This window comes from Hyaena hyaena, unplaced genomic scaffold (genome assembly GCF_003009895.1).
Source record: "Hyaena hyaena isolate Hyena2069 unplaced genomic scaffold, ASM300989v1 scaffold_767, whole genome shotgun sequence".
Lineage (NCBI taxonomy): Eukaryota > Metazoa > Chordata > Mammalia > Carnivora > Hyaenidae > Hyaena > Hyaena hyaena.
The window spans coordinates 319,993-346,328 of record NW_024081397.1 but is presented as its reverse complement, the minus strand read 5'-3'; the positions used below and the strand labels follow the sequence as shown (position 1 = coordinate 346,328).

Genomic DNA, 26,336 nt, shown 5'->3' with positions numbered 1-26,336 from the left:
TATTTTTTCCAGCAAAACAATTTCGATAGCCAGTCCTTCACCTGACTAGGTTTCCTTAAAAGTTGGAAGGAAGGAATAATGGAAAGACTCTTAACTAAAACCGTCTTCCTCTCTGACAGAGAAACTTCTCATTACTTTATAGGGATGACTTCAGGATTACAAAGGGAAGCAAAACACTTTACTCCATGGAAGTATGAATACCATGAATAACATGACATTTTTTACTAGATGCTAAAGAAACATAAATAAAACATGTTCTTCTGTTTCTTGAATTAACTTCCAAATTTAGAGATAACAAACCTTTCAGTAAGGAGGAAATATTTAATAGACCTTATGCATAATATATGCAACATCCAAGTTTACACAACATTCATTTCCAAACTGTAGACCATTTTGTTACACACTTTTGGAAACTCTCCCATCCATACTATGTCTCTCTCTCTCTCTCTCCATCCTGACCTTTCTGTCAGAGTTAGAATTTTCAAAATCATAAAGGCAGTTTTTCTTTTTTTAATAAAAATGAGAACAGTAATAGGAATGGGGCTCAGGGAATATTCCATCTGAATACCAGGTTTGTTTCTTAATTACACAGTTTTCAAGAGAGTGTTTAACAAGACCAGACCATCACATAAGACCAATCAAAGCCATCTGTTAATTTCCTGTGTGATTTCACTGTATGAAAAGCGGTTGAGTAAGGAGCTAGCTGGGCAAGGTATGATTCCAGGCACACTGAACATCACGGTGCCTGGGCTCTACCACAGATCAATGATACCAGAATCTTGAGGAGTGAGGTCTGAGCATCAGGTTTTTACAGTTAATCTTTCTGACAGGCTTTAGAAGGGAAAAACCAAGTAAGAGAGAACTGAGTACAAAATGCCCCCTCAGGATGGTTTCCTTGGGTCATTAGACCAGTGGGTTGTAATGAGAACTCTGAGGGTGTGATGAGTACTTGACACACATCAACTTGTTCACTTTCCAGAACCCTCATCTTTCAGGGATGTATTATTCTTTAGGAGACTGAGGATCACAAGGATTAAGTCATGTGCTGAATTAGAGAATCAGGATTTGAGCCCAGGTGTGTTGACTTCCAAGTCTGTGCTCATGTGCCCACTTCTGGGGCGGGTGGCTGGGTGGGGGTCTTAACATGCAGTCTATTTTGATAGGCTTAATCCAACCCAGGAAATCTAGGATTCCAGGTCAGGTGAAAATAAAAAGTTCCCTTGGCACCTAGAAAATTACTGGTTTGTTCCTTAGTCATAGCAAGGAACCTCTTCAATTGATTGGTTTCAAACCTATTCTAACTGATTCATGCCAGCTTCTATCAATATAAAAACTTCACAAGGCCAGCCAATCAATAACTGCCTCACTTGAGTGAAGTCTACCAATCAACAGGAGCTTTACCCTAGTGCTTCAGAGGGCTAGCCAATCACACCCATTTCACCCAAATGGACTCCACCAATCAACAACCTCCTTACCCCCGATGGAAATGGGAGCCCACCAATCAACAACTGCCTCACTACAGGGCTTCTGAATGAATGTCGGCCAATCACCAGCAGTCCCAGTGGAAAGAAGATCACTCACCCAAAAAGGAAGCAAAAGGCAGGGGCGATGGACGGAGGTGATGCTGAGAAAAAGGACAGATAACTGGGAGGTGGGGAAAAGGAAAAGGAGACTGATTTCAGTCTTGGAAGATGGGTAGGATTGGGGGAGGAGCAGGCAGTGGAATCAGAGGAGGGCTCTCCAGACCTGAAAGGTGTAAGCAAGAACCAGAGGATAGGAGTACTTAATAAGCAGAAGAATTAAGAACAAATGACTCCAAAAAGTCACAAAAATAAAAAGTAAACAATATGTATTTCTGGATATCCTTTTAAGTTTTTAATTCCAGTTAGTTAACTTACACTGTTATATTAGTTTCAGGTGTACAATATAGTGATTCAACACTTCCATTACCCGATGCCCATCACAAGTGCTCTCTTTAATTCCCACCACCTATTTCATCCACCCCCCACCCACCTCCCCTCTGGTAACCATCTGTTTCTTCCCCAGAGTTAAGAGTCTCCTTCTTGGTTTCTCTCTCTTTTTTCCCTTTGCTTGTTTTGTGAAATAATATGGTTTTTGTCTTTCTCTGACGGACTTATTTTCCTTAGCATAATACTTTCTAGCTTCATCTATGTAATTGCAAATGGCAAGATTTCATTCTTTTTTTATGGCTGAGTAACAGTCCATTGTGTGTGTGTGTGTGTACACACACCTCTTCTTTATCTCTTCATCAGTTGATGGACACTTTGGGCTGCATCCACAGTTTAGCTATTACAAGTAATGCTGCTATAAACACAGGGGTGCATGTATCCCTCTGAATTAGTATTTTTGTACTCTTTGGGTAAATACCCAGTAGTGTGATTGCTGGATTATAGAGTAGTTCTATTTTTAACTTTTTGAGAACTCCATATAGCTTTCCACAGTGGCTGCACCACACTGGCTGCAGTTTGCATTCCCATCAACAGTACACATGGGTTCTTTTGGATGTCTTCCGTTTTTCTTTTTTTTTTTAGCCATTTCAATGTCAAGTTCAGTACCCTTCCCATACCCTGCACACCATCTTGTATCACAGAAAAACAGATTCCACCCCTTTTTCTCAGGGGACCAACAGGAGCATGTCAGTTTTAGTCAAGGGTAAGTTGCTACAGCATGTAGGATATATTGGAATAGGAAGAGATGTAGCTAAGTTAAGATTATTCCATAATCTTGAGACAGACACACTGATTTAATTTTCTAATATGGAAAAGCCTTAACAGAAGAAAGTCTGAAAAAGTACATTCTGACTGCTGAATGTTAAGTCAGAGATAGTATTTTGATTTAGTCTATGAATCACAGAGGTCAGATCCAAAGAATAAAGCATGTTTATCGCTCCAGCTTAGGTGTTCAAGACAATCTCATTTTTGCCTTTGTTAGCTATAGCTAATTAAGTTATCATGTAGGTCCCACCAACAGAAAAAAGAGCCACATACTTGCTATTATACAGCCAGATCCTATCTTAAATGTCAGGTGACCATTCTAGAATAGAGCTTAGCAAGAACCTCATGTCATACTGAATAAAAGAAACCCTCAGAGAATCTAACAAATGGGAAACTGCTTTTTCAAGTTTTAGGTGGGAGAAGATTAAAAAAAAAAAAAAAGACCTAGAATAGCTATAAAATCTTTCTTGGCTCAAAAGTTTTCACTAATTCCTAAAATAATGTCAATCCTATTCTAGGACCCTATTTTCTTTTTAAAAATGATCCTGTTAACTGCATCTTGCTGGGTTACGGCTTGGGTTACGTACTACTCATAAGAGCCCCTGTTCCTACAACACCCTGAAGTGACCACAGCTGTTTCCAGAGAGGTTTCTGGACCAAGATGAACCACTCAGTCATAATGGCAAGTAGAAGACATGAGTCAAGGGTCTAGGATTCTAAGCTCAGCTGAACCATTCATAGGTCCACCTGAGACTTCAGCTTATTCTGTAAAATGGGAATAACAATGCTTGGCCTAGCCTCACAAGATACTTTTGATACTCAGGAGAAGACGATAATACAGGATTTAAGAGGGTGAGGTTTGGTGTCATACAGACATGGACTGGAGTCCTGTTAGCCATGGTAGCCTAGCTGCCTCTTGTATAACAATGCAACAATAACAGCGCCTCATTTAGAAGCTCCTGAAGAAAGCCCTAAGCACACTGGCCAGCAGAAGAAACACTCATGGGGTGCCTGGTGGCTCACTTGGTTAAGTGACTGACTCTTGATTTTGGCTCACGTCATAATCTCATGGTTTGAGACTGAGCTCTGCATCGGGCTCTGTGCTGACAGTGCAGAGCCCGCTTGGGATTTTCTCTCCCTCTCTCTGCCACTCCCCCGTGTACTCACACTCATGTGTTCTCTCTTACAAAATAAACATTAAAAAAAAAAAAAAGACTCCAGAACAGGAGCTATGGGATAAAGAAGATGTATTTATATATAATAGAATATTACTCAGCCATAAAAAAGAATAAGAAATTGCCATCTGTGACAATATGGATGGCCCTAGAGGGTATTATGCTAAGTGAAATAAAGTCAGACAGGGAAACCCAAATACCGTATGATTTCACATGTATACAGAATCTATAAAACAAAGCAAACAAAAAAGCAGACTCCTGGATATGGAGATCAAATTGGTGGTTGCCAGCGAGGAGGTCAGTAGGGAAATGGACAAAACAGATTAAGGGGATTAAGCAGTAGAAACTTTCAATTATAAAACAAACAAGTCATGGCTAAATACAGCATAGAAATATAGTCAATAAAATTTTAAGACCATTTTATGGTGACAGATGGTGACTACTCTTACTCGTGGTGAGCACTGGGTAATTAATGTATGGAACTGTCGAATCAATATGTTGTATCCCTGAAACTAACATAACATTGTATGTCAATTATACTTCAAAAAAAAAAAAAGAATGAGAATTACAGTCCTAATTAAAACACTCTGTATACTGCAGCACACTGTACAAAGGTAAGGTGGGACTATGTTCTAGTGACCCTTTCTTTTATTCAGTCAGGATTTACTAAGCACTTACTAGGTAGCAGATAGTCTTCCAAAGCACCAGGGTTCCCTGCTGAGCAAGACAGACCCCCGTGTCTGCTCTTTTGGGATTCAAGCCCTAGGCACAAGTTGCTCCTTCTCAGAGACACCTCCCCTGGCCTCCCCATCTAAGGCAATATTGCCATCTAGGCCTCTCCTCTCCAAAGGCCACTGAGTGGACAGCTTGGCTTCACTTTCTGAACCAGACTGCCTGAGATGACCTGTCTGCGTATTTACTGTCTGAGAGACCTCATCCTGTGACAGTGGCTGTTTAGGCTTTAGCCGCCTGGTTTGATGGGAAGCTTAAGGGTAAGGCAGACTAATGATTTAAGGTTAATAGGCAACTGCTTCATTTACCCTTCTACCAACAAACCAATTTAGCCCACTTGCAGAAAAGACTGGGGACACAGAGCTCTAAGAAACTGCCAATCCCACTCTGCAATATAAACCTTACATGGCCGGAAAAGGATTTCTTGAACTTAAGTCAAAATATGTAGACAGGTTAAGTAGAGAGACCAAAAAGGTGTAACTTTTTACCCCCAGAATATTAACTTGGAGTTTCAGAAAAATACATACATGCCCATGTAGATATAGACATATCAAAATATATGTGTCTATGAGTCAATAATTGGTTTAGAGAGTCTTGGAGGAAAAGAAGACTGCATGAAAAAAAATTATTGCCCTCCCAACCTTGATTTTCAACATATAGTCTGAATTACTCAAAATAATCTACTTCACTGGGATTCTAAATGATTATTTTTCCTTTGTAATATTTCATTCCTTCTATGCAGTCAACCAAGGAGTATGGAAACTCACTCAAATATAGACTTTTGGCTGATAAGGGAAGAAGGATAATACCCCGTCCCCGAAGTATCTGCATCCAAAATGCCTGCAAACCTGTGAATGTGTTAGATTGAATGGCAAAGGGTAATTAAGGTTGGTCATCAGCTCATTTTGAGAGGGAGAGATTACACCGGATTATCCAGGTGGGCCCAATGCAATCTCGAAGGTCCTTTTCAGCAGGAAGAGGAGGCAGAAGAGTCAGAAATGTGGTTCATTTGAAGACAGGAATGCACGGTGAGCCAAGGGATGAGGACATCTCTAGAAAACGGTGGAGGTGTGGGGGGAAGCAAGGAACAGACTCTCCCCTAGAGCCTCCAGAAGGAACGCAGCCTGAGCCTGGGTATCAGACTTCTAACCTCCAGAACTGTTAAGAGGATACATTTGGGCTATCTTAAGCCACAGAGCTTGTGGCCATCTCTGTCTATAAACAAACAAACAAACACACACACACATTTCTGGGGAAAAAAAAAAAGGAAAACCCATGCAGTAAGTAATTATGCTAAGGTCAGTCCCAAAAGGCAAAACCTTCTATGTATTCCCTCATTTATTACAATGTCTTCTTCCCTTGGTGTGTATTGGCAAATATTTTTAAACAGGACATTCATCTTAAGGAGATCTACCCAAAGAAACAGTCCCAGAAACAAGTGAAATACCTTATAACTTCCTTATTAAAGTTTCAAATTGTGCTGTAAATAAGACGTGCCAGATGCCCACTAATTTGACAGGAGTTGGCAGAAACCTGTGGTATCCTGTGGGGGAAAAGAAAGACCAGTTGGTGGCTTTTACAAGCAGGATCACTAATTACAGCTAATACACTTCAACTTTAACTAGGCCACGATATGGAATCCAGTGGTCGTTCCAACTCTCAGTAAGTTAATTAAGCCATGACAAGAGTCAAGGTCTTACTACTTCCCTAAGGCACAGAAATACACTCCACGTAAAAGAGAAAATAAACAATAGCACTAGGCTCACCATGCCTTTTTTCCACAGAGATGGAGAGGTGCCAGTAGAGGCTACCAACGGGGTGGGGTGGGGGGGGGGAGATGAGCACAGGTGTACCTGAGCAATGCCATTCACCTCGTACATACTCACCTCGTACATGCATGACACTGTTGTAGATAGGCTAGCTCATCAAATGTTTGTGGCAACAGAAGTTCAGAAATAGAAGTTATCTACAGATATAGTTAAGGAATGATAAACCTGGGGCATAATTAAATAGCTTGTCCAAATCCACAAAGTTATAAAGGGCCTGCATAGGGAGGGATTCCAAGCACCTAGAATGGTCTCCCCACAAAGCCCAAGTTTTATATCCATGATCCTCTATGACCTGGGAGTGCTCCGCAGGAGAATTTTGCAACAGAGCTGAAGAAAGAAATCCCTAGGGCAAGGTGGATGCTAATAAACAAGACCCAAATTTCGATTTCTTTTGGATGAACTGGTAAGTGAGAATGCTGAGAGAGGAGACAGTAGCTCACAGTCTTCCAGGTGCGATCTGGGAAGGTCTGGTTGGCTTTTCAATATCCTACTGGAGGAAGGGTACAGGAAGACTAGACCAGCTGCAAGGAAGTTTCCCCATTCCAAAACACACAGCTGAAGAGTTCAGCTCCTCCCATGGTGCAGGAGCAGGCCCACAGGTGTATACTGTTGTCACCCCAAGCAGACTGCCACCTCCCTGCAGCTGCTCCTCCTCAGGGCACAGGCTTCTGAGGCACTAAGAGCCTGGTGGCCTCTGCTCCGTGGGTTATTTTGGAGAGGGTCTTTTTTAGGATTTGTTTTCTAATTGTATTGCATGACAGTTAAAGCCTCTCGAGTCTCTACATTTTTGTATTCTGAAGGTTTCCTATGTGATCGTTCCTCGCCAGCTGCGGAAGCCGGGGTTTAAAATCCAGTTTCAGCACCAACCAGGCAGGTGACCTCAGGAGACGCTGCTGAACTTCTCTGACCTCCATTGCTGTGTTTGTAGATGGGGTTGGAGCTTTTGTGAGGCTGAAATCAAACAATCCACAGGAAGTACCCACTACATGGTCCATGCTGGATAAACGTTAGACATTCTTGCTCCCCAAATATCAGATGATGCCAAATCACAAGACTCAATAGATTCGAATGTAGCTTGTTTACCTGGATTCAAAAATATGGTGCCCTAGATTATGACAGCGCCATTGAAAAAGAGGGAATTTGAACTAACCATAAGACCAATGCTCTAAGTTAGTGCATCAAATTGGGATGCCATGGCACCATCAATCCTATTATGGAAGTTTTACAAGGACGTCCCAACAGATCTCGGGTGCACTCCAGCTCCCGCTGGGGCTAATCTGAATGATATCTGCTTGTATTCAGCCTAGAGAGAATGTTCACGTTGTCCATGGTACTTACATTTTATAGACAAGTAAGTGTAGCCAAGTTATTTCCAAAACATAAAGTGTTTGTTGATGTTTATTATAGGGAACCAGTGAAAAGAGATACCTCAACACCCAAGATGGAGGGTCACTGGCTTTTTCTGCTCCTCCCCTGCTGCCTGCTCCTTCCTGGTGCTTCTGCCCCCCTTCTGACCCTTGGAGCTATGCAAGCAAGCTCACTTCCCACTGCGGGTTCCAAGGCTCTTGCTCCCTGGTCTCTACTGCTCGGCAGCCGGCTCTGCGGCACACCGGCATTCCCACCTGCCCACTGGACCCAGGCTTATGACCCAGAGCAGCATTTATCACCTTTTTAAAGACTGATTTCAGTATTAGTAGAAGCTCTAGCATACAATATCCCACATGATTTCTCTTCTAAACTGTGGTAAAACACACATAACAAAATTTAACCATTTTTACTAATTTTACGTGTACAGGTCAGTGGCATTAAATACGTTTATGTTGTTGTCCAGCCTCTATCTCCAGAACTTTTACATCTTCTCAAAATGCAACCAGGTGTCCGTTACACACTAATTTCCCATCCTCACCCCCGGGAACCAGCGCTCTACCTTCTCGTTCTATCACTGTGACGACTCTAGGGACCTCACGTAAGTGGAGTCACGCTGTGTTTGTCCTTTTGTGTCTGGCTTATTTCACTCAGTACAAAGTCCTCAAGGCTCCTCTACACTGTAGCAGGTGTCAGAATCTCCTTTCTTTTTAAGCCTGAAAAATATTTCATCATATGTTTTATATCACATTTTGTCCGTCCGTCCGTCCATCCATCCATCCATCCATGGACAGAGTAAGGTTACTTCTACCTCTGGATTATTATGAATAACACTGTTGTGAATGTGAATGTGAGACTATTTCTTTGAGACTCTGCTTTTAATTCTTTGGGGTATATACCCAAAAGTGGTGGGGTCATGCAGTAATCCTATTTTCAGTTTCTGAGGAACCTCCATACTATTTTCCATAATGGCTGCACCATTTACATTCCCACTAGCAGTGTGCAAGAGTTCCAATTTCTCCATGTCCTCACCAATGTTTGTTATTTTGTTTTTTTTGTTTTTTTTTTTTTTTTGATAGCAGCCATCGAACTGGGTGTGAGGTACACATAATTTCTTAAGCAAACTTTCTCTTTACTGGATCCTGAACAGGACTTATTAGTGGATGGCAGTTCTCGAAAAAAAGAAACTTTTATACTTTATAATAAATCTTGGGTTTTCTGCTATACCCCATCCCCATCTTTTTTTTCTTTTTAAGTGAATACTGCCAATTTATCCTTACTACCAGAATCAGATAATCTCCCAAATTGAGCCATAGTAACAAAAAAAATACCTTAAAATGCGAGTTTGCAGCAGTTCAGCACCAAGCAACTAATTTTACTACAAGAAATGCTAACACAACCAGAATTCCAAGACTAGACTAAGTCAATACGACTCATTAGTACCTAGAAAACTTGAAAAAAAGATATAGAATTGGGAGTTCTGTTGCTTCCACAGAATCTGGGAAATGCTATTTTTTACACTCTTTTTATACATAATTTACCACTTAGGCCCTGAGAGTATCCATTTTGCTAACCTTTGCTAACCTCTGTCAGTTCCTTCATGAGTGTCTTAGACATTCAGCACACAGAGAAGAAGGTTACGAGCGTTAATTTAGCCAGAGTGCCATCATTTTGTAGACTGTCAATGGAACAAGCCAATTTCATGATACAGCATTAAGTGTAAAGCACATGGACTTGGAACTGACAGCCTTACACGGACCTGCAAGGCATCACACTAACGGGGTCATGAGACAATGGAGAGCAATGGAAAAATACCCCCATCCCCAAAAGGTAAACTTGTTGAAGGAGAGCCAGAAAGTGTTTGCCAGTAGCTGGGAAGGTGGGAGAAATGGGAGAGGTTTAGGTGAAAAGGATATAAGCTTTTATGGCTGTAAGATGAATGAGGTCTGACATCTCCCATAGAGCACAGTGACTACAGTTGGTAACACTGTGTTGCATAACTGAAATTGGCTCAGAGAGAACCTAAACGTTCTCACCAAAAAAAGAACTAAATATGTGAGGTGATCGATGTTTTAATTAACATCTAGGTGGGGAGGATCCTTTCACAACATATATGGTAAATGAAATCACCGTGATGTACACTTTAAATGTCCTCCCATTTTATTAGTCAGTTATACCTCAATAAAGCTGAAATTTAAAAAAGAAGAAAATGTGCACCTATGAAAAAGGACACTGATCTCTTTGGTGAAATCTGACCCCCAACGCCACGAAGAATGTGAAGTGTTTTCAGACAATGCACACCCACTGCTTCCAAAGTAGATAGCCATCGGTCACCATTGTTAGGCTTTGCTATTTTTTTCCCCCCACAAAAGTAATTGTAACTTTTATAACTTAAATATCTATTTCATGAATATATCATAACGTAGATGCCAAGAGCTTCCTTAGTTCTTACTAATGAATTCAGCTATGCTAATCAATATCTGACCTTCTTCCTTACCACATTATTCACAATCCTCTGCCTACTTCTAAAACCACACAAGAGTGAAACAAGAAGCACAGTGATTTTAAAAGCACTCCACATTATCAAGGTTTCACAATGTCCAAACGTAATTAAGTTGCCCAAGTCATTTTAGGTCTTCAGATATACATGGTTTATACCCGCATTCCTCAGTATTCCATGTTTTCAATTTTCCTATTTAATGGGGGTGAAATTACAGAAAGCCCCTTTGTACCTAGCCCTGGGGATGGGAACCTTCACCCATCATGCTCAGGGCAGAGCCTGGCTCAGGTCAGGGACCCAGGATATGAGTAGGGAGCTGTACTCTGGATTTACTCATTACACATATACCCCTACAAATGCTTTTGTAAAGATTTATTCCAAATGTACCATTCTTTTAAGGAAGTCTTTCCTGTCATTCAAGAACAAAGAAGGAGAAAATAAGAATTTCTATCATCTGTGCCTGATTTTTTGAAATAAAAAAATTATTTTTATTTTCTATTTTTAAAAGTTTGTTTCCCCTATTAACATCTTACATGAGAATGATACTTATGGACAATTAATAAACCAATATTGATTCATTATTTTTTTTAAATGTTTATTTATTTTGGAGAGAGAGATAAAGATAGAGTGTGAGCAGGAGAGGGGCAGAGAGAGGGAGACAAAGAATCTGAAGCAGGCTCCAGGCTCTGAGCTGTCAGCACAGACACAGGTTGACAACACAGGTTGACAACAAAAGGTTGACGACACAGGTGTTAGGAAGGCTGTGGAGCAACAGGACTCCCCACCTTCTGCTGGAGAGGCTAAGATGGACTAACCACTTTGGAAGACAGTCAGGAATTTTCCTTTAAGCTGAACATGGTATACTGTGCAAGGCAGCAATTCCACTCCGAGTCATGGGTGGCAGGGAAAGTGTCACATATGTGTCCAGGGATCTGCCTAGAGGTGCTCACAGCAGCACTGCTTATGATGTTAAAGAAGAAATAAAGAATACAGTCAAGGGGAGAAGGGATAAATGTGTGCATGGTCACACAACTCAGTATCGTACAGCAGTGAAATGGAAGCAGGCCTCCCCAAAATCACTTTGATGACTACCAGACACCGTGTTGAGTAGGGAAAAGAGGTAAAGGGCCCTACATGCTTCCATTTTCAGAAAGCCCTGAAACCAGCCAGAGAAACACACCTATGTATGAAGTGAAATGAGTTTTCAGAAGTAAGGGAATGAGGGCACCTGGCTGGTGCAGTGAGTAGAGTGAGCAACTCTTGATCTTGGAGTTGTGAGTTCAAGCCCCACATTCAGCATAGAAATTACTTTAAAAAAAAAAAAGGGAATGGAAAGTTGAGTAAATAAATAAGTGGGGGAGAAAAGACAAATGTCACCAAACGAATTCCAAAGAAATCATGTAGCTCCTCCCTCTCAAGGATGGGGAGCTTGATGCTGCTCACTTACGTGGGAGTTGCACTCAGACCTTCCAAGGAGGAACTCTGGAGCGGAGAACCCTGACAGGCAGCCTCAGCCGGTCATGTTGATAAGGCAGATGGAGAGCATGTGCCCTGGGTATTATGTGATGAAAAATGGTACTTTACCCCTATGGTCGTTCTCCAAAAAACCCATAACCCCAGTCTAATAATGAGAATAATTGCCAGCTAAATGCCAACTGAGGCACACCTGACAAGTCCTCCTCAAAACTGTCCAGGTCACCCAAACCAGGACAGTCTGAGGGATAGTCACAGCCTTAGGACACAGGACAACTAAACGTATTGTGCTCTCCTGGATGGGAGAGCACCTGGTAATCTCCCATACTCTGAAGTGTACTTTGATATTAATATAGCCATTCCTGCCTTTTGTTTGATAAGGATTAATGTCTGCATGGTATAGATTTTTCCATCCTTTTATTGTCAACATATACAAATACATGTATACGTGTATACATGTACATACATATAAACTGTCTCTAAAGCATTCCAGGATATGACGGTAGAGATAGAGGCTCCTGAGAAGACAGGACACTTAGTCGGCCGTTTTTTTGTGCTAAAATGGAGGGGTACTACAGAGGTAAGCTAGGCATGGCCCACACCCAGGGGCCCTATAACTATACAAAGAGTTCAGAACCCTAACCCAAGGAATCCATTTGAAATTGGTCTATAATTTGAGAATAAGAAATGTCTGCTTTTTTCAGTTATATTTTTGCAAGGAAAAAAAGCCAAGTGATCAGGTACTCTAGACAGGAGGCTCTTTGAGTTTTCCATTACAGAGTCCATCAACATGGCAAGCTTCCCCACAAACATCATCCGTACTGCAAGCAAAACATCTGAGGAGACAGGACTGGGCCTCACGTGGTCAGCCTCCAAGGCACATACAATGTCTTCATATCCAATTCTAGCATCACAAAGGATCCAAGGCAGTCATCTGGTTCTTCAGACAATCCATTGGGATCTTGTGGTACGGGAGCTCCAATCCTGGTCACCAGGACACTAAGACCTAAGGAACTTTGATCCTGAGGCTAGAGAGAGTGGGTCTGGAACCGAATGCATCCTAAGGTCTTCAGAGTATGACATCACTGACAGAGCTGACTTTGGGTATATTACCTTTATAAAGTTGTAACTGTTTCACACATCTCCTGTCTTCTGCAGAGTAACCCAGATATTGTCCTTCCTGGGCAAAAGAGCTCTGTAAAAAGTCCCTAACAGAAAATAAATTATTTCCCTTTCATACAAAATAATAAAGGCTCTGCTGTGTGATTTCACCACTGACCCGGAGCCACATTTTGCCAGAGGCACCATCCCTCATGCTAAAATCTCCAAAACAGAGAACATAAGGTATGGAGACAGCACTCCTATTTCTGGGATGTTCTAAAGCACCAAGGCACCCTGTGAGGCTTCCTGTTTCTTCATTATATTTTGTTAGATTTCTGTGTATAAGACCAGTCTCCCTTGAGGCTTAGCTCATTGTAATGATCAAAAATTAGGATTGCCAAGAAACACGGTAATCAGTCATGGAATGGATTTTTTTTTTAAGTTTCATGAATTCCCTGCAGTGTGAATACATGAAAATTCTCAAATGGAGGACTTCAAAGTAGAAGGTCCCTTGCAGGAAAATCAGTGCAAACACCCAGACGCCCAGGACCCTTCAACTCACTCCAGGTCACTCTAGAGTCAAGGCTGAGCATCCTAGTGAATTTCAAGAAAAATGCAGTGTCCCAAGTGGCCCAGAGCACAGAGGAGATGAACCTGGCACAAATACAGTGTTCAAGCAAACAGGAACACTGCATTTTGATACCTGCCATCCCTCTCTTTTCTTGCCTTTAACCTATGCTCTTAATTCCAAACTAGTTCTTTATCTACTCAGTGCGAAAATAAAATCCAGGGTTCACGTTAGCAGTTTCCAAATTGGCTGATCGGAATGACGTGAGAAGCGTTAAAATCAAGCACAAAACTCCAGGCTTCCCCACATCTACTCCCTGGAGCTAGGGCCTGGGCCTGGGCTCTGTGATTTTCAAAGTGCCTCCATGAAGGAGAAGCAGGTTTGGGATGACAGCATCTGCACGAGTGACCCTCCCCTTCATCAGCATATCTGAATCTCCATCCACCCCTCCAGGCTGGTGGCTCCCTTGTGCACCCAGCAGGCACTGACTTGAGTTCCCTGAGGCGCGAGTGCTTCTGGAAGGAAAGTGGTGAGGCAGTGGTCAAGGCACACCTGTCTCCACTTGTCCCCAAGCACCTATCAAGTTACCAGCCCCCACTTGATGCCTGGCCCACCCAGCCAACAAAAGCCAGCAGCCTGGGCAGCTTGTAGCTGGGAGGGAATCTGCTGGAGGTGAGGGGCACATGGGAGATGAGCTCCTCTGTTTATTGCCAGTTGGGGCTGGAGGGGGACCTGTGGTGTCTCACGCACCTTGAATACTTCTTCACACAGAATTCTGTGCGGTGTGGTGGTCGGGATTATGGTACAAAACTGTCCAAAATCATAGACCCGGCACTCCTCTGGCCACTCCATGTCACCATCCCAGAAACCAAGGCTTAGACCTTAACACATGGCAGTGAAAAACACCGAACAGATGTCAGTCCTTCTGTCACACACCTGCACACCAAACACTTTCTCCAGAGTCCTCTGTTCCAAGCACAAATCATAGAGGCTTGGAACCTCCAAGAAAATATTATCAATGTTTTACAAAACTGTGTTCAATATGGAGTTTGGGGATTATAAGACATAGGCATTTGAAGATGGCCAGTACATAGCTTATCCCATGGAAGAGGCCACCACCAGACCCAGGCTATGGACAGGGAAGACCTGCTTGTCTCAGGCTCCTGGGATCAATGGTTCTCCCCAGCTCTTCTCATCTTTTTTTTTTTTTTTTTAATGTTTACTTATTTTGAGAGAGAGAGAGAGAGACAGCACATGTGCACAAGAGAGGAGGGGCAGAGAGAAAAGGGGAGAGAGAGAATCCCAAGCAGGCACCATTCTATCAGTGCAGAACCCTATGCAGGGCTTGATCTCATAAACCATGAGATTATGACCTGAGCTGAAATCAAGAGTCTAACACTTAACTGACTATCCAGCTCTTCTGCTCTTGCCACGGAAAGTCTCTTGTAGTCTCTGTAAGCACTACAAAATCTACAACAAAATCTCTGGGGAGGATCATAAGCTCTAAGTCCCCAGACCTTCTAAACAAGTCTGGAGAGGCAGGGTCTCAGAGCTGCTGTATTCCCCACTCCTTTCCCATGAGTGCGGCTTGGGGGCCCAAGCAGCATGTAGCCTTCTATGGAAACACCCCACCTGTACACTGAACATTCTGAGTCCCCCAGTGGGCTCGGGTCTGGTCTGGAGTCCAGGATAGTCCTGGGCTGCTACTGCTGCTGTGGCCTGCATGGAATTCCATACAGCAAGGGCAGAGAGTCAAGGCACTGGGCAGGGTACCACTACAATGGATTCAAAAATTAGGATCTCCCTTACTGCCAGAGAGCAGTCAAGCTCAAATCCAACCAATCAACTTGTCAGTGTTACTGCTGGTCAAGTTCAACTTTCTGAGAGACAGATAAGACAAATGTCCTTTTACAATGAGATGCGGGTTGGGCTGCCACAGTCCCAGACCTGGCAGATGGATACAGCTACCTCCCCCTCAGTAAACACCGGGCCATCCTAGTTTCCATTCAAAACTTGCTTTTGTTACCATCTTGCTTCATTAACACAGCCACAAATTGTTCCCCTTAAACTGTGATCTTCAATGGTCTGATTTAGTAATGAAGTTTATATTTACCTTCCGGGAGCCAGTACTGTTTCCAAAGAAAACTTTTACAGTGTTATAATAAAAGTCAACAGGCAGAAATCTAAACCTCTGGCTGCATTTTTGCTCTCTACACTGAACCACAGCAGCAACATGAGAAGGTGAAAGCAAGAGGTCCCTAGGATCAATGCCCCCCTGCCCCACCCCCAACAGTATTCCAGGAGCACCAGACATGCTTCCTGCAGAAGACAGCACAGTGTCCCACGTACCCCTTCAGATCGGCACACGCTGGTGGGAGGTCAAAGGTGTTCTTATACTGACACAGCAATTTATTTTTCAACTTAGCTCAGATATACTTCATATAAAAAATCACACATATTTATACTTATTATATATATTATACTTAATATAAAAAAAGTCACACATATTTGGATGAGTTTGGACATATGCATACACCTTGGTACCATCACCACAAGGTAATAAACACATCCACCATCTCCCACAGATTTCCCTGTTCGAGGTCTACAGAGGGTCCCCAACTTCCAATAGCTCCACATAGGATTTTTCAGCTTGATGATGGTGTGCATTCAGTAGAAGCTGTACTCTGAATTTTGAATTTGGATCTTTTCCCAGGCTAGTGATATGTGGTATAATCTTCTCTCATGATGCGGGGCAGCAGCCACGACCCCAGGCAGCCTCGCGATCACAAAGATCAACAGCCGATACACTGACAACCATTCTGGTTTGTTTTGGGTTTTTTTTCATTCTGTTTTTCACTTTTGGTACAATATTCAATATACCACATGGGATATTCAACATTTTTATTAGAAAAGGCTTTGTGTTAGATGATTTTGCTCAGTTGGGGGCTAAAGTAAGTGTTCAAAGCACTAGGCTAAACTATGATGTTCACAGGCAGATCAAATGCCTTTTTGACTTAATACTGTTTTCAACTTAGGACAAGCTTGTAGGGATGTAACCCCATCATAAGTCATGGATGAGCTGTAACTTGCTAAAAGCTTACATCCCCCTACCCTGAAACATGTACACATAGCAGGAATGTACTTTTTGTTTTTCTGGAGGAAGGTCAAGAAGAAACACTTTAACTTGGGGATGACGACTGCAGCAATGCTTTCATTGAAAGCTCCGTGTGATCTGCCTCTTAGTATTGTTCTGTCACATCTACAGACTCTTAAAGGAAGAAAAAGAGTGCTACTAGGTTACTGTGCAAAACAGCAAAACAGCAAAATATCCAACACGGGGCCATATTTGATAAGTAATTATAACCCATGTCCTCTTGGCTCATTTCCTTCTTTTATAAAATGGTGGTGGTGGTGTGGACAGAGAGAGGGGGAAAACCACCTGAATTTACAGAGAATTTATGAAAATTTATAGGAAAATTCCTTGGTAAACTGGAATGTATAATTCAGAGAACAGTGGAGAAAGGAGAGGAATGCTACAAATTCAGCCTCTACAATCTGAGAGAAAAGAAGGGGGTGTATGGGAGGGGTGGGGGGGGCAAAGACTTCCTATTCTCTGTGTTTAGCTGGTTTTTCCAGCATTCTAAGAAGTCACACTGTTAGGGTACGGTAGGTAAGACAGAAAAGAAAAATGCTTGTTTCAACTTCGATCATCACTTCGACCACTATAAAATGATGAATTCATTGACTACATTAAAAAAAAAACACAATTAAATTGCAATTTTACGAAGCTTCACTCTGGTATACAAAGCTGCTGTGGAAATATAATGGGGCGCAGGATGACCCAGCACACAGAAAGTATAGTAGGTCCTCTTGAGTCTACAAATGACTTCTCTTCCAAAAGTCTGTTCATAAGATAGGAGTTGCTAGTACAAGGTGACTCTGAACGCCAACTGGGAACAGCAAAAGTGGAAGTCTGAGGCCTGCGTCCTGGCCTCAACTTGATCCTGAGCTGCTAAGCTGACCCAGGGACTTCAGGAAGTACAAAGCTCTCCATGGGATTCAGGTTCCTGTCTCCCATCCCTCCGGTCCTTTCCAAAAGCTTTTCCTCATGGTCCCTTCCTTATGTTTCCAAAAGAGACTTGCTTCCAAACCATTCTTAGCTACTGGAGACTTCTCTATGGAAAAACATAAGTAAATGCATAAAAATCATGGTCTAGTAAGAATGAAAGTCTTTGAGTCAGGAAAATGTGGGTGTACAGCCTGCTCTGCTCTTAGGAGCACTGGGCTTTGGCCAAGCTGTTGAATCTCTCTGAGTGTCAAGTGGTTCCTGGTTCAAAGTTAAGTGCTCAGACAACAGGTGATTACTTTGTCATTGCCAGGGATGGGGAAGAGAAAGAACATTGACTTGTAAACCATGACCTTGGTCAAAATGCTATTGTGCAAGTTCAACTCGATGAACACAGGCAATCCTCTTACCTTTTCCTGAGGGTTAGTGTCTCTGTTTACGAAACGGGGGTGTTAAGATCTGCCTTTCATGGGGATGAGCACTGGGTGTTATATAGAAACCAACTTGGCAATAAACTATTTGTAAAAAAAAAAAAAAAAAAAAAAAAAAAAAGATCTGCCTTTCAGATTAGAGACAATATTAGAGGTGGCAAGTCCTGTGCCACCTACCAGGTGAGTGTCCAGTAGGTTAAAGCAGGTTCTCATTGACTACACCACCAGGTCTCCTGTGGTAGAAATCAGTACTGCAATATTTTTAGCAACGTAACTCAATATAATAAAGCCCATAGCTAATAACATACCTAATAGTGAAAAACTGATAGCTTTTCCTCAAAGATCTAGGAAGAAGAGAAGAATGTCCACTCTTGCCACTTTTCAATGGAAGACTAGAAATCCTAACCAGAACAACTGGACAGGAAAAAGAAACAAGAAGCACCCAAATCAGAAAGGAAGAAGAAAAACTGTCACTATTTGCAGATGACATGATTTTATATATAGGAAACCTTAAAGACTCCATCAAAAAAACTGTCAGAACTAATACATGAATTCAAGAAGTTGCAATATACAATATAAATATGCTGTACAAATATCAGTTGTGTTCCTGTACATTAACAATGAACTATCAGCAAGAGAAATTAAGAAAACATTCTCACCTACAACTGCATCATGAAGTATATAAACCTAGCAATAATATAACCGAGGAGGTAAAATATCTATATACTGAAAACTGTAAGACACCGATGAAACAAAGTGAAGAAAACACAAATAAACAGAAAGATAATCCATGCTCAAGGATTATAAGAATATTGTTAAAATGTCCAAATAACCTAAAGCCATTTTCAGACTAAGTTCAATCTCTATCAAAATTCCAATGGCATTTTTATCAGAAATAGAACAATCGTAAAATTTGTATGAAACCATAAAAGATCCTAAATAGCCAAAGCAATCTTGAGGGGAAAAAATAAAAAAACAAAAAAACAAAGCTGGAAGCACTGAATTTCTGATTTCGAGCTGTATTACAAAAGCTGTGGTTATCGAAACAGTATGGTGTTGGCATGAAAAGAGACACATAGATCAATGGAACAAAAAGCCCCAAAATAAACATATACATGCATGATCAATTAATTTCCAAAAAAGGAGCTAAGAATATACAACAGGGAAAGAACAGTCTCTTTAATAAATGGTGTTGGGAATACTGGACAGCCACATGCAAAAGACTGAAACTGGACCACTCTCTTACACCATAGACATAATTCACTCAAAGTAGATTAAAGGCTTGAAAATAAGATCTGAAACCATAAAACTCCCAGAAGAAAACATAGGCAGTAAGCTCCCAGACATTGGTCTTGGCAATGCGATTTTGGATTTGATACATAGAAGCAAAGTCAACAAGGGGCGCCTAGGTGGCTCAGTTGGTTAGGCGTCTGACTTTGGCTCAGGTCATGATCTCACAGTTCGTGGGTTCGAGCCCCGTGTCGGGCTCTGTGCTGACAGCTAGCTCAGAGCCTGGAGCCTGTTTCAGATTCTGTATCTCCCTCTCTCTCTGAACCTCCCCTGATCACGCTGTCTGTCTCTCTCAGAAATAAATAAAACATTAAAAAAAAATTCACATTAAAAAAAAAAAAGAAGCAAAGTCAACAAAAGCAAAAAAATAATAATAATAAGTGGTACTACATTAGTCTAAAAAGCTTCTGTACACCTAAGGAAACTATCAACAGAGTGAAAAGTAATCTATGGAATAGGGGAAAATATTTACAAATCATATATCTGATGAAGGACTAATATCCAAAATATATAAAGAATTCATACAACCCAACGGCAAAAACACAAACAAAAAATAGATAGAGGATCTGAAGAGATATTTTTCCAAAGAAGACATCTAAATGCCCAACAGGTACATGAAAAGGCGCTCAACATCACTAACTACTGGGGAAATGCATATCAAAAACCACAATGAGATATCACCTCATCATACCTGTTGGAATGACTATTAGCAAAAATTCAAGAGATTACAAGTGTTGACAAGTATGTGGAGAAAAGGGAGCACCTTTTCACTGTTGATGGGAAAGTGAGTTGGTGCAGCCACTATAGAAAAACACCATGGAGATTCCTCAAAAGATTAAAAAAAGAACTACCATATGATCCAACAATCCCACTTCTGGATATCTATCCAAAGGAAATGAAAACGGGATAGCAAAGAAGTATGTGCACCCCCATATTCACTGCTATTGCTATTCACAATAGCCAAGATAAGGAAACAACCTATGTGTCCACCAAGCAATGAATGAACTAAGTTGTGGTATTTATACACAAAGGAATGTCATTCAGCAGTGGAAAAAAAAAAAGAAAAAAGGAAATCCTGCCATTCTTGACAACATGCATGGACCCTGAGGCATTATGCTAAGTGAAATAAGCCAGTAGAGAAAGACAAATACTGTAAATACTGCAGGGATCACTTATGTGAAATCTGGGACACACACAAAAAAAGTCAAACTCCTACAAATAGAGTAGCAAAGTGGTTGCCAGGGGCTGAGGTTAGAGGAAGCAGCCAGAGGTTGATAAAAGGTATATACTTTCAGCTATATAAAGCCTAAGGATTTAATGTATAACATAGGGACTACAGTTAATAAGACTGTATTATTTAATTGAAATTTGCTAAGAGGGAACTTAAATGTTCTCATACACACAGGCAAAGAGAAATATGTGAGGTGATGGATGTGTTAATTAACTACATGGTCGGGATTCTTTCACAGTATATATAGTATATCAAATCATCACAAAGTATGCTTTCGGTACCTTACAATTTTGCCAGTCAAACCTCCATAAAACTGAAAAAAAGAATAAAGGAATCGATGTGGACAGGATCCCCGCTAACATCTGTTCTCTCATACTCTTATCAGCAAACATGTCTCCTTTCCTTTCCTTTGCTCATGAGTCTTCTTACCTAAGCCACGGTCTTTCCTGCCCCGTAACACCATTATTTTTCTACCCCTTAGGCTTCTGTCCTGAAAATGGCTCTGAATAGTTTTTCAAAAGATGAGAGATTTTCAGCATAGTGTACCATGCCCTTCACATCTTCCATCCCCAGTAAACCCCAGCATGCCTCCAATGACAGTGACCCACAGTCAATTCTCAATCATACAGGAGAAGAACTAAGTACAGGCTATACATGCTCTATCAGTTCCAGTCTAAATGGAAAGGGTCTGCCGTCATGCTTCTCCCATGGTCTCCATTCCACAAAGTAGGCAGGGTCAAGGCTAGGGGAACACAGTTCCCAAGACCCTGCTGTTCAACCTTCAAGTGGGGGAGGCTCTAGGGAAGACAAGAATATGTGTCAGGGAAATGTACAACTTGGAACAGGGGCTTGGGACCCCAGTCAGGCCCCTCTGAGATGCAGCATGGAATTCCACCCTCTTCATTCATCCATCCATCCATCCATTCATTCATTCATTCATTCATTCTACCCTCAGCCTTGCCCAAGGTGCAGATCTAAGCTAGGACAGGGCAAACTTTGAGTCCCCATAACTGGGCAATGCATTCGAGGCTGACATCCTACTAACCACCTTACCAGGCTAGCACGGCTGTCACTTCTTTCCAAAATGTGCCCTCTTCCTGCTGGCAGTTGAAAGACTACTGACCAGTTGTATGGAAACCAACATGACAATAAACTATTAAAAAAAAAAAGAAAGAAAGAAAGACAGACCACTGACCAAAGAGCATGCTGGGTCCCCACCCATTATTGCTTAAGTGATTTCAAGACTCTAAGATCCATTACCCAGCGAATTCACCTAGCTTGTCCTTGCCAAGGGGACACAGTATGCCTCGGTGCACACATGCCTTCATTCTTCAAAACTTACTCCAACCAGAGCATCCTCTGGCTTTTCCAGACTCCTCTCTGAGGGCCAGTTCAGGCTGTTTGGGGCACCAGGGACTCACTGTAAGAACCTCAACCCAAGCTGTCAGGATCCAGCCTCATCCCACAAGGGCATGAGAAAGACTGTCTAGAGCTTATTTTATCTACTTTTGTAGCTGTTAAAGCACAGTGCTAAAACAGTCACTGCAGGAAAAATGGTCTAGAATCCAGCTGGTGCTCACAATAAATATTTATTATACAAATGGATACATCTAATGATTTTCCCACTGGACATTTATCTAAACCACAAATGTAACTTTTAATCAGTCAATCAGGGTTTTTTGGTCATGGATGCCATGAGCTTATAAAAATTAATTAAAATAATATGGGTATAGATATTTTTGTATCTTTTTATGGTTATGAATGGTTCTCTACCTAACTGTACACAGGGATCAACCAATTGCCTAATAGTAATAGACACCCGATGGGCACTCGTGCAGAATATACTGCCAGGAGTATGTTACTTCCTCTGTCTTATCACTCTCAAGATGAGAAACTTTCAGAATAACTGAAATGATAACATAAAGTATGTTAATGTCATTAAGTGTCAGATTCTGATACTGATGAATTCCTGATGAATTCTGACGATTAGATTTGAGGACTTACACTAATTTCTCACTTATTGCCATGAAATACGTGACTGCATTTATAAAAGACTAAGCCTTAAAAGGTTCCGCTTCAATGACTATTAAAAAAATTGATTCGTGAAGGGTTAAGAGCTTTTCTGTGTAATGGAAATCTCCTAGGGTTGGACATGTAAAATCCCAGTGGTGTTTATTTTACATCAGGTCTGCAGGAGGAACCCGAGAGTGCCCCATCAAGGCATGAGACAATGTAAAAGTAGTAGAGACTGGTCCAGGGAGCGCAGGGTCAGGATAACTTTGAGCACAGGGGGAGAGAGGAAGGAGGGCATAGAATCAAGCTGCACAATATGACCTTTGAGCTCTCAACTACAAACCAAGACCTAGACCTGGAAATCACAATGAACAACATTCTCAATAAACAGGGACGTGTCATTTCCTCCAAATGAAATCATAAAGGACAAGATGAAGATACCCAGACACTTACTCCTACCCTTATAAAATACTCCCTATTATTTCTGTGCTGTTCTGGTTACTACACATCAAAAAGGAACAGAAGTAAAATTAAGAAGCATCAAAAAAAAAAAAGTTGTCAAGGGGAAAAAAAACCCACTTAACAAAAATTTTAGTATCAGTTTTAGACCAAATGAAAGATAATTCTAAACTATTATTAAATTAATAAACTTACAGAAATCATACCAAGAGATTTTACAGTCCAAAGTTATAATTCAAAAACAGTTTAAAACAATTCGTAAATATAACACAAGCAAAATAAGGGTCTGAAGGAAAGCTAGTGAATTGGGCGCTCTCACCTCCTGGAGATGAGACTACCTTCTTGAAAGGCCTCCCTATTGCCCAGCCAGAGACAGAACACCAGATTAACCACACTACCAAAACACACCACTTACCTTTCAATCAAATGTCTCAAACAATTTGTTAGGGCTGAGAAATATTTCTGTTATACAGACACATGCTTCTGCGCCAGAACTGCTATTACAGGATCCCTGGATCTCAGAGCCCACGTGCTGCGTCATGGGTACCGTTTTAACTCACATGAACAGATTTCTCATACAAACAAGCAAAATTGGCCCTGAATCTCTTATCCGTTTACACGTTTACACGTAGGCTACTCTTCCCAGCATCACAGTTGGAATGAACCTTTACTAGACTAAAGCCTCTTGTAGGCAGTTCTTATTTATCTCGTAGTCCCAGAGCAGCGCAAGGAAGGCCTTGACTTTGACAGACTCAAGGGCACCTTGAGCTGACACACTAGGGCGTTTTATAAGTGGGGGGGGGGGGGGGTTGGCGGACGGACAACCACTTGCTTGCTGGTTATGCAAGTAATGCCATCGTGTGCTGATGCAGGAACTGCCATCTCATTTTTAAACCAGGTCCTTTGAAAACTTAACACTTTGTGGGGCTCAATACATGAGGGCCACACTTCTTGTCGTTTTACCATGCAAATCGAGCATTTGAGGCGAAAACATCAACTTCTCCCACCTGTTTTAAGCAGGAAATTGCAGGCTTACCTTTGGCACTCAGTTATAAGAGATGACTGGCAAAATGCAGAACTCCTCAAAACGTGAATTTCTCAGCTGGTCACACCTCCTAAAGTTACAAAGTTGAAGGAATTCTCCAGATTCTCGAATCCAACCCAAATCTCAGCAGAGGATTATGATCTGGGGAATCACTTGTATAGTAGGAACATATAAATTCTGAAAGGAAACAGAAAAAAACATTTATTGGGACCGCTTGCTCATTTGATTTTAAGTTAACTGCCTGATTATTCGCCTGAAATCAATATATATACATTTTTAAAATATAACTTATTGTCAAGTTGGCTTAATATATAGTGTGTAAAGTGTACTCTTGGTTTCAGGGGTAGATTCCCATGATTCATAGCTTACACACAACACCCAAAGCTCATCCCAACAAGTGCCCTCCTCAATGCCTGTCACCCATTTTCTCCTCTCCTCCCCTCCATCAATCCTCAGTTTGTTATCTGTATTCAAGGGTTTCTTATGGTTTGCCTCTCTCCCTCTGTTTGTAACTATTTTTCCCCCTTCCCTTCCCCTATGGTCTTCTGTTAAGTTCCTCAAATTCCACATGAGTGAAAACATATGATGTCTTTCTCTGACTGATTTATTTCACTTAGCATAAGACCCTACAGTTCCATGTTATTGCAAATGGCATGATTTCATTCTCATTGCCGAGTAGTATTCCATTGTATATAAAAACCACTGTATATATAAATCTTCCTTATCCATTCATCAGTTGATGGGACACTTGGGCTCTTTCCATACTTTGGCTATTGCTGAAAGTGCTGCTATAACACTGGGTTACATGTGCCCCTATGCATCAGCACTCCTGTATCCTTTGGATAAATTTCTAGTAGTGCCATTGCTGGGGTGTAGGGTAGTTCTATTTTTAATTTTTTGAGGAACTTCCACACTATTTTCCAGAGCAGCTGCATCAGTTTACATTCCTAACAATGGTGCAAGAGGGTCCAATATTTTTAATACACCCCAGAAAAAAACTGCTTTATATCTACTGACCCCTGCCCAAAAAAAACATCCTCCTTTTCCACCTTCAGCTCCCTGTCTGGTACCTCTGAGGCAGTCAGGTACCTCTTTGGAGGGAGAAGATGAGGACAGTGGAGACAGCTGGCCATAATCCAGGCACCTAAGTTCCCAGGATTCTTCAGCCCTCCTCCCTACGATGGCTTCTACCCACAGCCTTCCAAGCCTGATAAAAACAAAAGACAGGTTGCCAAGTGGAAAGGAAGCAAGTCTGAGAGCCTAATGAAGGGAGAAGGGTTGCAGAGAGCAGGGATATTTAAATTTAGAGACTCACTCCTCTGTCTTGGAGGTCTCTTGCACTGGCCATTTACTGGGAGATGTCCCCTACTGGACCCACAGCCTTGTGCTAAAAAACAGCCCTGCAGAAAATCTGAGAATAACATCCAGAAACCACAAGGAAGTTGAGACAAGAGAAGCCTGATGGAGATGACCTGCATCCTCTCCTTCTTGCTCAGGGGAAGTCCATGGCTGCCTTATGTTCTCTGTACTCGGGGGGGGGGGGGGGGGGGGGGACTCTTTTCAGCCCTTGCCTGGCCATTGCTGAGGGGACCCTGAAGCTCCGTGGAACTCCAAGAGAGTTCACGGACAGTTTTAATTACATTTCAGACCCAGAGGGGATCTGTCCTGACAGTCTACTCAGAGAAGATCTATTTATTCATCCCTGGCATGATTATGACCCAAAACGTTAAACACCCCATGGAAAAATCAAATTCTATTTTAGTCAGATAGAAAAGTATAATTCAAGTAGGGCTTTCATAAAAACGTTGTATGGCATGTTCATAAATTATGATTAAAAAATTAATTCCCCTTTATGCACTCTCTAGCATTATTTTAAAGGTTGCAGATGTGAAATATATATGATTTAACGGTGGGAAAAGGTGATGCCCCAATACAAAAGAAATACTAGATTTGGGTAAGATGTGTGCCAGGACAATTACACCCTTCTCTCTGCTACATGTTTACAATAAAATGACAGGGTCTCCAGGGATAGAAGCTTTGGTATCTGGACTCAGGTCTTCAGCAAACATTCTTTTTTTAAACCTTTATTTTTGAGAGAGACAGAGAGCGAGCTAGGGAGGAACAGAGAGAGAGAGGGACACAGAATCCAAAGCAGGCTCCAGGCTCTGAGCTGTCAGCACAGAGCCCGATGCGGGGCTCGAACCCACAAACCGTGAGACCGTGACCTGAGCTGAAGTGGGATGCCCAACCGACTGAGCCACCCAGGCGCCCCAAGCAAGTATTCTTATTTCACTTACTGCACTTACTGAAGAAAGCCACCAAC

At 41.7% G+C, this 26,336-nt stretch overlaps 1 protein-coding gene across 8 annotated transcripts in view; it reads right to left on the bottom strand.

Annotated features, from left to right (window-relative positions):
* Window positions 1-26,336, bottom strand: part of NCK2 (NCK adaptor protein 2) — a 150,061-nt gene that overhangs the window by 46,442 nt on the left and 77,283 nt on the right. For 5 of the 8 annotated variants that reach the window (XM_039218455.1, XM_039218462.1, XM_039218457.1 and 2 more), the window contains exon 2: window positions 24,005-24,190. The gene's annotated coding sequence lies outside the window, so the exon portion shown is untranslated. Of the gene's footprint in view, window positions 1-6,089; window positions 6,186-8,398; window positions 8,553-24,004; window positions 24,191-26,336 lie in introns of all 8 variants that reach the window. The other 3 variants (XM_039218459.1, XM_039218461.1, XM_039218460.1) reach the window with 2 other exon arrangements.